Raw genomic sequence first — 12,279 nt, forward strand, 5'->3', positions numbered from 1 at the left:
ATTCCTGCTGCTTAAAGCCACAGCATTTGTGGCAGTTTGTTACAGGGTTAGGAAACTATGATACTGCCTAACAAAACTACATCTGCTCTCACCTTTGACCCAGGAACCCACTTCTAGGACTTACTCTGCAGCTACACCTCCGATGTGAAATATGTATGCACAAGGTTATTCATTGCAGAATTGTTTGTAATTGCAACATCCTGGAAACCACTAAATGTTTACGCACATGGCTGAATAAACTATGGTATGACTACACCATGGAGTAGTATGTAGCTATAATTTAAAATGAGGAAACTAATACCAATTGATTCCCCAGAGATGTTAAGTGAAAAAACAAAAACATAAAAGAGTATTTATGGTATGCTACCTTTTCATGGAAAGAAGAAGGGAATATAAGAAAATATGTGTATACCTGCTCATTGTGCAAAAAAAAACATTGAGGAAGGAGACACTATTAATGAGATGCTTACCTACATGGGAGGATGGGAACGGATGATGATGAGGAGGGAAGGGGAATGGGCAGAAGTCATGATGGGGGAGTGCCTCCCCTCTGACTTTGTCTTTTTGTATAGTTCTGAGTCTTAAAACCGTGGTAATATTTCATATACCAAAAATGTTAATGAAAAACAACCAGGATATGGGGGAGACCCAAACTGAATAAAGACAGTAACGAATGCACTTACCTGTATTAGAAACAAGTAACAGAGCCAGTCACACCAGAAAGAGGGGAAGAAAAGAGCTCATCTAAGTAACTTTGGAGAACATGATTTTGACTACGCGTGGTTAGACCACAGACAAAAAGAGAACTGTGCCCATTTATTTTAGTTGGTAAACTTGCCTTTCAGAAGAGTATGGGTCAGCAACTCTAAAACTACTTTGTGTGTGTAGTGGATTAAGCTGTGTCCCCAAAAAAGATAGGTCCAAGTCCTAATCCCCAGCACCTATGAATGTGACCTCACTTGGAAATGGAGTCTGAGCAGGTGTAATCAAGTCAAAGACCTTGAGATGAGAGTGGGCCCTGAATCCAATGACTGGTGTCCTTATAAGACAAAGAAGAGGGAGACTGGGCACCCAGAAACACACGGGGAAGAGGCCATGGGACTGGAGTTACGCAGGCACATGCCAGGGAACGCCAAGGGCTGTCTGCAGTCACCAGAAGCTGGGAGAGAGGCACGACCACATATTCCCTCAGCACCTCCAGAAGGAACCAACCCAGCTGACACCATGATTTTAGAACTGTGAGAAAATAAAATTCTGTTGTTTTAAGCCACCCAGTTTGTGGTAATTTGTTGTAGTGACTTTAGGAAATTAATAGACTGTGTATAGTGGGAACAAGAAAATAAGTAAGTACATGTGGATAATGAGGACCAAGGCTCTCACTTTTGAAGAAAGGAGTTACAAACAAGGAAAGGAAAGAAAGTTAAAATAAACCCTGGGGTATTGAATTGGGATCAGAGGTATCAATATAAATTCACGATTGTTTAAGAGAAAGAGAGAAAAGAAAGAGATGGAGGTGTGGGCGTATGTGTCTACACACAGTGGACAGCTTTGTCCACTGACAGGGCTTAGAAGCAATGATACTTCAGTAACGATGAGTCCACCTGGTCCCCAGATCTTGGTTTGTAAGCACCATGCTCCAGTAGAGGGAACCAGGGTTGCCTGGAAAAATGGCTGCCGCCAGGGCTGAGGCAGGGACAGTATAAGTCGAGACTGGTATATTTTGTGATTCCAGAAATTACAAATTTGCTAAGAAAAAAGTATATGGGTGTACACAGGAGGCAATCTGAAAGAGCTCTTGATTGCCAGACCTGGGAAAATTTGAGCAACAAATAAGGATATTAATTAATTGTAATCCACAGAATAAAATAAATCTCCATGAATCCATACTGATATAAATAAATATTAAATAAACAAATGGAGTAGAAGGGACAACTTTTCCTTACCTTAGAATTCTAATTAATAAATGTAGAGGAACTACTGGAAATAGAAAGTCACCCTTTGCCAAACACCACAGTAATTGTTGCAGGCAAGAACTGTCAACAGATGCTAAAACTAGTGAGCGAAAACATGACAAGAGATAGAATATTTGCATAGTCTGAACGTGTTTCCTCTCAAGATATTTTTTAATTACAAAGTGAAAAAATAGTAGCTTTACAGTGAGGAAACCTGGCAGACACCACCTTAACCACATGATCAAAGTTATCATCCCCAGTAATGAGACATGTAAGCACACGTGCCTCCTGACCTCACACTCAGGGAAGAACGCGGCACCACTTCCACGGTGTTCTGGCCAGCGCGCACGACCTTAGCCTAATCGGGAAAGACCGGGGGACAGTCACAAAACAAACGGCCAATACTCTTCAAGTGTCAAGTCATGAATGACTGGGGAACAATCCTAGATTGGGAGAAAATAAAGAGACAAGACAACTAAAAACAGGATAGAATCTCCGGATTGAAAAAAGGACACTAGTTAGTCAACTGAAGTTCTGTTAAGATCTGTAGATTAGTGAATTGTATTGTATCAATAGTAATTCCTCTTTTTAGATCATTTTACTGTGATTATAAATGATACTGGTATTAGGGTAAGCAGAGTGAAAGTGCATCTGAACTCTCAGTACTATTTTTACAATTAAAATTATTTCAAAATAAAGGAACTTTTTTAAAGAGAATTAATTAAATCACATCTATGTGTGAGGGACTGTGCTATTGTAATAAATGCTAGATATGCCCTCTATCCTCAAAGAGTTACAAAGCATGGAGTTTACAAACAATAAACAAGGAAACAAATAAATATATATAAATGATATATTATTTCAAAGAGTGAAAAGTGCAACAGAGAACATGAAATGGGGAGAAGAATTAGATAAGTGTTCTAGTTTACTTAGGGTGGCAATAAAAGGTAAGGGCTGAAGCCTCGGGAAAACTCAGAAGGGAAACCATGTAAACATCTGACAGAAGAGTGGTCCAGGCAAAACAGACAGCAAATGCAAAAGCCCTGAGCGGGGAACAAGCTTGATATGTTTGATAAGCAAAAAAGGTTGACTGTGGCTGGAGTGAAGCCAGTGAGGGTGTTAACAGTATGAGAAGAGATTGGAAGAAGGGCAGGAGCAGAGCTTCCGGGGTTTTGACTGCCCAGATCAAGAGTGGAGATTTTCTTTCTCACCCAAATACCAGTGGCTCCTCTCCCCACACCCTACCCCCAAACATCACTCACAATGTGAATATATGTAGGACAGCATGAGGCAGGTGCTTATGAGTTCAAAATAACTACAGTGTTGTTTTGAAAACATGAAAAGATTTTTGGAAAGATGACTCAATACTCCCAAGCCTACTTTTCTTGATTCAAACTGCTATAAAACCTTCATTTGTAGAATGATCTGGTGTGTTCCCTGAGCTTTTGCCTGGTTGGAACACATGCTTCACCAAGTAAGTCCTCACCGTTTGCTAATCAGCCGGTAACAAAGTAGTTCTGCACATCAGTATGACAGTAAGCTGCAAGTCTACCGTAGACCACAAAACCTCTGAAGAGAAAGTCAGTGAACAGCCTGCCAGGTAATGCAAGGTGTGTCTATGTTGACTTGTAAATATTATCACTGAGACAAAACATAAAATGAGCAAATGTCCGTAGTACAAAACCTGTGGACCCCAACAAAATGTCCACAGACACTGAGGTAAAGGCCTAGTCACAGACACATTCTTTACTTACAATATTCTCTAAGGACCCGGTCGTGACCCGCTGACCCGCATGCCACACATTGTCACAGCACTGCAGCGGGCCCACATGAGGGAAATGAAGCATGTTCTTCAGAAAGAGTCTGGAATTTCTCCCCACCTCAACCCACCCTTCCTCGAGGGCTGGCAAAGGACCCGGGAACCAACCTTTTGGTGCTGCAGTGATTCGCAGCCCTGGCTTCACATTGGTATCATCTGGAGAGTTCTGCACACCCGGGTGCCCGCCCACTCCAAGAGACGACGATTTAATTGCTCTGGGATGGGCCCCCGCCGAAGGCAGTACTTCCAAAAGCGCCCTCTGGTGACTTCCGCGCAGCCGCGGCTGACCACCTTCTACAGCCAAATGCAGACCTGGTTGCTGCTAGAGAATTGGCCACCAGACGGCGCTAGAAGCTAATGCAAAGGCGCTATGGGCTGTTCTCAAACTCTGCTGTCGCTTGGAGGAGACAGTCCTTGAAATTAAGGGTGCAGACGCTAGCCTCTGGCCTCTAGAAGGTTTTTTCATCCTAAGAGTGTGGGATGTCTGCCTAGGGGCGTTTCCCCCAGATTTCCAGGCTGCTCTTGGCTGGAGCCCGCCTGGGCCTTAGTAGGGTGCAGGGGATCCCAGAAACAGCACCTCTCCCCCACACCTGTGATCTGGTCAACCAAGAAAACAAGGGGTGCCCGCCCACCCCTAGAGACGACTATTTAATTGCTCTGGGATGGCCCCCCCGCCGAAGGCAGTACTTCCAAAAGCGCCCTCTGGTGACTCTTCCGCGCAGCCGCGGCTGACCACCTTCTACAGCCAAATGCAGACCTGGTTGCTGCTAGAGAATTGGCCACCAGATGGCGCTATAAGCTAATGCAAAGGCGCGATGGGCGGTTCTCAACCTGCTGAGTCGCTGGGAGGAGACCAAATCCTTAAAATTAAGGGTGCAGACACTAGCCTGTGGCCTCTAGCAGGTTTTTTCATCCTAAGAGTGTGGGATGTCTGCCTAGGGGCGTTTCCCCCAGATTTCCAGGCTGCCCTTGGCTGGAGGCCGCCTGGGTCTTAATAGGCGGCAGGGGATCCCAGAAACAGAACCTCTCTCACTCACAAACGGAGCAAATTTCCCCACACCTGTGATCTGGTCAACCAAGAAAACAAGGGGTGTCAGCACACCCCTTCTGGGTGCAGGAGCTCTAGGGACACCAAAATAGGCCTCTCCAAAGGCCCGGGGGAGGAGGGGGCTTAGTTCCCAGGCAAGGTAACAAGAATGCTACCTTTCCCTTTGGCAACCAAGAGTAATCTCTAAGAGGGCAACACTCATGCCTTAAAATAAGTGGTGGTACCCATCTCGAAATGCCCTTGAAGAAAACCCCAGTTACTCAGTAGTGCCTACTCCCTGAACAAGAAAGAGGAGATTCTAAGAAGGCATTTGTACCTGAATTACCTTAACTTTCCAAGAATGCAACATGGAGTGTTATGAAACCCTTCAAATCTGGCCCAAAATTCTGTGTGTGCAATTTTTTCCCCAAGAAGAGAGTCTATAGCTTTCACCTGAAAGATTAAGAATACAAAAGATTAAGAGTTATCCAAACAGATGGACTTTAATAAAGAAATTTAAAATATTTGGGATCCAGTTCATTTATTCTAGAATAAACATGTGCACTTTGCTCATCTCGCTGCCACTGGACCCACTCAAGGGGAATCACTCCTGGCCCCTTCCTTTGGTGGTTCAAGGACTTGGCCAGCCCAGGGCCTCCTTCTCAACGTCTCTGGCCACCTGCAGGCTCTGGGCACGATGGAGCTCGCCTTGCTCAGGTGACTTCTTTCCTTGGGAAGTAGCAGAAAAGAGGTCTTCCTGCCTATAGACTGAAAATTCCTTGAACTACCTTTTCTGCTTCAGGTACCTGCATACCTTACAGGAGGGGTCACAGGCCCAATGGGGCACATCCGTGGATTATAGCCCCAGGCTATGTGGGAGCCTCTACCACACCAGCAGGAAGATGGAGGAGGGGAGCTGGGGCTGGAGGAGACAGGCCTGACGGCCAAGGTCCCAGCAGGATATAAGGTCCCAGCAGGATATGACACACTTTCTAATGGGCCCAGGACTGACTGCTCAGCTGGACCCCAGAAGTCAATGCCGTGAGTGGCTCTGGATGGGGGATAACTCCCTTGCCCCCCACTGAGAGTGGGAGACACAGAGTGGAACAGAGCCTAATCCCTCATTTCACCAGGGAGGAAACCTAAGTTCACAGAGGGGCAGTTCTTGCCTAGTATCACCCAGAGCCACACCTCTGACCCAGGCCTGCTGCCTTCAATGTGGGGCCCTTCCCTGGCCCCATGAGGAGTCCCCAGCTCCAAGTATCCCTATGGCTGATGACCCACGCAGGGCAGGCTGGCCGACCTGCCCTCTGAGGGAGTGAGGTGCCACCCCAGCCACCAGCCACCCCTCCCCAGACACCCTCACACTCCCTGACCCGCCTGGCCACCCTCGAAGCTCCCGAGGTGACCCATTTCCCTCAGCTTCAAAACAAACCAAAATGCAGACCAACATCCTTTGTTTGTTTTGGGGGATCAGAGAAAGGGGAAAGCAGTTCTGTGGGTTTGCACTTAAAAACAAAACTGCTCTGAGCTGCCCGAGCAAAAACCAAACCAAAGGTAAATTCAGAGGCCAGAAACCCTCGTGGCAATGCTGTCTCGGAATGAGTCAGGGGAGGGTGTGGCGGGCTTGGAAACAAGGCTGCCCACTGACCCAGCACTGGTGCCCCAGGTGGGACAGCCGCAGTGGTGGCTCAAGACCATGGCCACCCCACACTCACCCTGCACAGTGTGGACTTGGCAGGAGACCAGGCCCTGATGGGGCCGGGCCTCCTCCCTTAGCAAGGGGGGGTAAGGAGTTGCGCACGGCTGTGGAGTCTGAGCCAGTGACTTGGGACCTCACAGCCCCAACCTACCCTCCATGTCAGCATCCCTAGCCTATTAGCCCGTGCTGAGTGCCCAGGACCAGGTGAAATATATCTGGGCCCTGCCCCATGGGAGCTCCCGGCCAGCAGGTGAGAGAACGGGGACGTGGACTTGGTCAGGTCCTGCATCACCCGTAGGACTTGTGCTTCCTGATGAAACTGGGCTTCCCCAGGCTTCTACCTCCAGGAAGGACCGCACAGCAGGGCAGAAACCAGGATGCCCTCCAAGCATCTGGGGGCTCCTTCCATCTCAATACCCAGGGCATATAGGCCATGGGAGACATGCTTGCTGGGGACTTTACCCAGGTCTTTTCCTGAATTTGAAAGGCCTGCAGAGGCCCAGCTGGTGCTGTTGGAGCCTGTCAACAGCCTCAGTGAACACCCATGAGCCTAGTGTGGCAGGAGGTGGAAGGAGGACAGTGGTCAGAGACTCAAGGGTCAGCTTGAGTATCATCAATATGAATGTCCAAGGATGACCAGAGATGCTCCCAGCTAAGTGAGGATGCCTCACTTCTCCTAAGACTTTCAGATGCACAGTCTCATTTGAGCCTCAGGTCTCTCCAAGCTGAAGAGAATGAAGCAGCTGGGGTTCAGAGAGGCAAAGCAATTACTCAAGGTCACACAGCAAGCCAGTACCATGTCAGCATGGGTCGTACCCCTCCCAGGAATCAGCCCACCCAGAGCAGGATTCTAGACCGTGGGACTGACTGATGGGAGGTAGCTGGAGAGGACCCCTCCCCGCCTCCCTGGTTATTCCAGTCTAGGATGGGTTGAGTAGACTTTGGACTGAGTACCTCCATTTTCTTAAGCTACCCTTTAGGAGTTCTCCGGCAACAAACTGAGCCCCTGACTATCATTTTCTCCTCCAGTCCTCCCTCCAGCCCTGACCACTTGGTGCCTTCACTGGCCCAATTCAGAGATGATGAAGCTGACACTCATGACCCAGCCCAGGTCACATAGCTGGGACATGGACCCAAACCCTGTCTTTCCAACTCCATAGCAGGCCTCTTTTCTGCTCGGTACCATCCCTCTCCTGTCTCTTTACCAGTGGGAATTTCTACCTTGCACTTCCTCGTTTCCATAATTGCCCTGAAGTTGGGCCTCCTCCAGGATCCCATGTGGGTTGTGATGTGGGGTCTAACCTTCAGAGGCTCATCTCCACTTGGAGGGAGGTGGATGCATACATCTGTGCAGGGGGCCCTGTCCCCTCCCCATGCCCAGCTCCAGATCCCATTGCGTGCAGGTGTGTGTACCCACCAACGGCAGCCAACATCTGGCTACCCACCAACTATCAATGGGAGATCTGCCCGTCCTTCCTGCCTGGTCCCCCTCAGCTGCTGGGCCCCACAGGGAAGCCCCCAGTGCCTGTGGATTCATAATAACTTCCAAGGCCCTGTTAGCTAGCCAGCATTGCAACTCTCTAAGGGGGACAGAGTATCCTCTTCCTCCAGAACAAGGGCTCAACAGCACATGTGTGTGCACATCTGTGTGTGTGTGCACATTCCTATCGGGGTGTGTGTGCACTTGTATACAGTGCCTAAGTGTGTGTACAGGTATAGAGATAACCATGTGATTTGCTGAGCTGTCTGTGTCTCTGTGTGTGTGTCACTGCATCATTCATATACACAATTCTTGAGCACCTGCTCCATGTAAGTCACTGCATCAGTGCTGGGAACACAAGAGAGAACCGGGCCACATGGAGAGCAGAGCCCTCATGGAGACACCCTCAGCCCAGGCCATGCTGAGGAGAGGAGGCTGGGGCGAGGGCCTCAGTTCTGCACGGGAGCCAGAGGGCAGTTTCGGCTTTTAGGGAACTAGTCTCAAGTCAAGGGCCAGCCCAAGGGCCCAGCAACCCCCAAGAAGGTCTGCCCTGCAAAGCCCCACTCCTTCCTCCCTGACCTCGTCACAGGCCAGCCCTCTAGTGCCACCAAAGACAAAGCAACACCTCCTTCCAGGAAGGAAAAAGCACAGCCAGGGGTCAAGATTCCCAAAGAAAGTCCACGTAGTCAGTCAGAACAACTCCAGGCCCCGCTGGCTTGAACTTGGCTGCTGGTGGAGGAAGCACAATGTGGCCAAGCTGCCTTGTTCACAGAGGGCGCAGCTGGTGCCCTTCTATCTGTTTCCTGTTGCTGCTGGAACACATTACCACAAACATGGTGCCTCCAAACAACACAGATTGATTATCTCACAGCTCTGGAGGTCAGGAGTCCTCAAATCAAGGTGTCAGCATGGCTGCCTTCCTTCAGGAGGCTCTCAGAGAGAATCATGTTCTTGCCTTTCCCGGCTTCTACTGGCTGCCTGCCTTCCTGGACTCCCGACCTCATCCCGGTCTGCAGGGCCGGCAGCGCCGCAGTGCCAAACACCCCGCACCTCTGCTCTTGTTGTGCCCCCTGTTCTCACCGGCTCTCCTGTGTCCCGCTGGAAGGAGCCTTGTGGTTTCTTTGGCCCCACCTGCATAATCCAGCCTCGTCTCCCCTCTCAAGCTCTTTCAGCACATCTGCAAAGTCCCTTTGGCCATGTAAGGGAGCCTGTTCCCAGGTTCTGGGGATTTGGACGCAGACATTTCAGGGAGGTGGGGAACATTTTTCTGCCCACCACACCCAGAAATGGAAGAACCTAGCCAAGGTCTGAAGGGGTTGGGTGAAGGCCAGAGCTCAGGCTGTGGGTCCCCCAGTTCTGTGTCCTTTTGAGCAGCACCTCAGGATAGAGGAAAGAGAAGCTGGTCTCCTAAAATGTGCTGTGCAGACAGGTCAATAGCACCTGGTTTGCTTTGCATGCCAGTCCACCACCTACTAGTGGGGTGACCTTGGGCACGTGGCTTAATGTCTCAGCACCTCAGTCATCCCACCCGTGAAGTGGGATGAGGAGGAGCCACCGTGAAGCCTGGTTTGAGGCTGCAGAGAGCTTACATCACTGTCAGAGCTGAGGCATTGATCTCAGCCGGCCCCCAGCCCCCTACTCACCCCATTTAGAAATTCGAGAAGCGAGCACCTGAGAGGGAAGGGAGGCACACATGCACCCAGCAGGCCTGGTAACCAAGATAGTGCCCTTGACCCTTGGAGCCTTCTCCTGGCCGCCCCAGAGCAGTGGGGTGCCGCTTTCCTGGAATCTCCCCAGGGAATGAAGCCTTTGATAACTAAGTGGGTCACAGAAAGGGAAAAAAGACTGTTTCTTGCATGAAAAGCAGCCTGATGCAGGGAAGAAATCCTGGCTAAAACAGTTGGGTGTTGCATGCAAGCAGTCCATGGGGTCCCCCCCCCCGGAGTGGGTGCCCAGACAGAGGCAACAGAGATTCCGTGCGTCCCCACAGTTTGGAAGGAGGATGATGTCAGAGGTGCTGCCGAGGTCTCTCCAAACAGGAGGTTAGGATGGGGTAAGAAGAGGTCCTCGGGGCTTAGGCAGGCTTCCAGGGTGGAAGGGCATGAGCCAGGCCTCAGAGGACCATTCCTGTAGGAGAGAGAGAAGATGCTTTCCTGTCCATCTCCAGGCCACGGGGTCTCCATTCAGTCCCACAGGCGGAAACTCCGGGCCACCAAAGACTGCCTCCCAGGCCCCTCCCCCTGGTCCCCTGATGCTGCCTCCTCACTGTCATACGTCCAAGAAGTATTTCATTTGCTCATGGTTCTGCAGACCCCGCCATCTGCTGCAACCCTCCGGGGTGTTTCCTTTTTGCCTTTGCTGTTTTCTGTTTTGATTCTGCACACCTTTTTGTGCCACGTGGATATACGCAAAGCAAATCAGCACATGACCTGTGGTGTTCCCACGTGGGGCGGTGAGGCTGGCTTGGCAGTGAAGCAGGACGTGTGGGGGGGGTCTTCGAGGCACGCTTCACTGCAGTGCCCTGCTTTTCACAACACCCACATCACGGCATGATCCTGGGTCATAAAAGATTAATCAGTATGCTCCAACATTTTTCTCTGACTTTTTAAAAACACAGAAATTCCATCACTACTCATAAAAGAAAGTCATACTCATTAAAGAAAATGGGGTGGTGAGGACAGACACCCCCCCCCCAATGACCTCACTGTCCAAAGACAATTATAGCTAATGTCTTGGTCTATTTCCTTCTCATCTTTTTTTTCCCCTGGGCATCTTTTTATTTTTAACATATCTGTGCTGGTGCTGCATGCTTACCTTCTGTTCTGGTTTTTTTTTTTCGCCTTTAGCATTAACTTACTTACTGCTCTATCTCCAGAGTTTAGAGCAGCACTTGACACAGACAGGACCTCAACATCTATTTGCTGAACTAATGAATGAATGAGCATAGGTAATTTTCTGTTATGCAAAAATGATGATAATGATCATAACATGTGACAACTGAGGGCTTGAGTACTTTATAAACATTCTTTCATGTGACACTCACAGTAATCCTATGATGTAGGTACTATCATTATTCCCATTTTGCAGATTTATAAACTAAAGTTTACAGAGAGAGCTGTCCCAGGGTTATCCAGGTCGCACCTGGTCTCAAACCCAGGTCTGACTGACCCCAAGCCTATATTGCCAATGCTAATATATTGTATCACTGCCTCTCAGTGAACGTTTCTAGAAACAACATTTAAAACGACTTCATAATATTTTTTTTAAATGGGCTTAGCCATTCCTCAGTCTCAGCATATTTTGGTTATTTTCTCTTTTTTCCCTCTACTTTCGTAAATAATTCTACAATAAACAACTTTATGCATAACCAAACTCCATATTTAAGGTTTATTCATTAGCAAAGACTCCCCAGAAATTGAATTACTGGTTCAAATGGTGCATTTTTTAAAGCTTTCAGGCATGTTTTTCCTTCCATGATGTTTTGTTTTGTTTTATATATGGAAATTTAGATGTATTAAACCCACCACCTACTCTTTTGTTATGTCATCCACTGTTTCCAGCTTTGAAACACCTTCCCTTTCCAGAGAAGTTAATAATTCTATTTTTCAGGGTTTGTACGGTTTGCTTTTAAATTATTCAACCCTTTAGTTCTTCAGTGCATCCTTTGAGGGATGCTCTAGAGAGAGGCCCCCATTTACACTTCCAAGTCCCCCCAGGAGTCCCCCTCCTCTGGGCAGGGGGAAGATGAAAGGGAATGTGAAATAAAGAGAGTGAGAAATTCTTTGGATGCTAGTGTTTTCCTAATTACAGGGGAAGGATTGCCACTTCTACACATGAGTGACTTTCTCCCAAGGTCTTCTATTTCTTCTCAGAAGCTTCTAAAGTGCACTGGTTGACCTGGAGTTAAGACAGAATTGTCCTAATAAGAACTGGCTTAAGAAACTCCTGGGAAAACTCAAAGGATGCAAAAAATTCTTCAAATGGAATATGAGAAATATGTCAAATTGGGGTGAGGATGCTGCTGGGCACACCGGGGAATGGGCTTTGGGCAAGGGGGTGATGGAGTCAGGGTAGGAATAGGGTCAGTGACCCAGGTGGATAAAGACCTCCCCCACTTCCCAGCAAAAGAACCACAGGGGAGAAGGGGGAAGGCCTCTGGAGGATGAAGGAAGCCACCCTCTGACTCCCCACACCCCATAGAAGAGGCTTCTGGGTGGTCCTTGAGGGCATGCACAGCATCCTGGCTTTGGGAAGAGCAGGCAGCTTATCAGGCCACATATAGGGCATGGGTTGTGCCCA

At 48.7% G+C, this 12,279-nt stretch overlaps 1 long non-coding RNA gene across 2 annotated transcripts in view; it reads right to left on the bottom strand.

Moving 5' to 3' along the window:
• LOC135321003 (uncharacterized) overlaps positions 1 to 12,279 on the bottom strand; it is a 69,998-nt gene that overhangs the window by 12,452 nt on the left and 45,267 nt on the right. For both annotated transcript variants that reach the window (XR_010380356.1, XR_010380355.1), the window contains exon 2: positions 3,880 to 10,535. This is a non-coding gene — a long non-coding RNA (uncharacterized LOC135321003). The remainder of the gene's footprint in view (positions 1 to 3,879; positions 10,536 to 12,279) is intronic.

Source organism: Camelus dromedarius, chromosome 3 (genome assembly GCF_036321535.1).
Source record: "Camelus dromedarius isolate mCamDro1 chromosome 3, mCamDro1.pat, whole genome shotgun sequence".
Taxonomy (NCBI): Eukaryota; Metazoa; Chordata; class Mammalia; order Artiodactyla; family Camelidae; genus Camelus; species Camelus dromedarius.